At 32.4% G+C, this 454-nt stretch overlaps 1 protein-coding gene across 2 annotated transcripts in view; it reads left to right on the top strand.

The window, feature by feature from the left end:
* Positions 1 to 454, top strand: part of ADHFE1 (alcohol dehydrogenase, iron containing, 1) — a 38,388-nt gene that overhangs the window by 5,192 nt on the left and 32,742 nt on the right. Inside the window, exon 2 of one of the 2 annotated variants that reach the window (XM_012663168.1) lies at positions 126 to 172. The gene's annotated coding sequence lies outside the window, so the exon portion shown is untranslated. Of the gene's footprint in view, positions 1 to 123; positions 173 to 454 lie in introns of those variants that run through there. The other variant, XM_012663167.1, reaches the window with a different exon arrangement.

Genomic DNA, 454 nt, shown 5'->3' with positions numbered 1-454 from the left:
AAAATATATTTTATGTAAGACTTCAAAGGAAATGCTACGTTTACTGCTGGATTTTACTATCAAATAGCAATATGTGTGTGCTTTATTTCTGAGGCCTACTCTGATGTTTATTTTTACATTTCTAGCTCCTGGACTTTCACCTTCTGGGAAAACAGGAGATTATGCCTTTGAGGTAGATTCAATCAATCCATTCTTTCTTTTATAAATGACCTGAAAAAATAAAACTAGAGTATTTTGCTAATGAATTATTATTTCATTTTTAATCTGTTATTAATTGATGTTTAATAATCTCAATTTTGCCGTATTTAACAAAGTACCTTGTTAGAATAATAGAATATAAATCTTCTGAGAACTTCTGAAAAATATCTAAAATACTGTCTTCTGTACAGCCGTCAAAATGGGGTAAATTCCCAATTCTAGGAGACGGAAGCCGTGGGGGGGCGGGGGGAAGTTT

Source organism: Propithecus coquereli, unplaced genomic scaffold (genome assembly GCF_000956105.1).
Source record: "Propithecus coquereli isolate 6110/MARCELLA unplaced genomic scaffold, Pcoq_1.0 Scaffold8, whole genome shotgun sequence".
NCBI lineage: Eukaryota > Metazoa > Chordata > Mammalia > Primates > Indriidae > Propithecus > Propithecus coquereli.
Note: the sequence above shows the minus strand (reverse complement) of the source record. Positions and strands in the feature narration are given on the sequence as shown.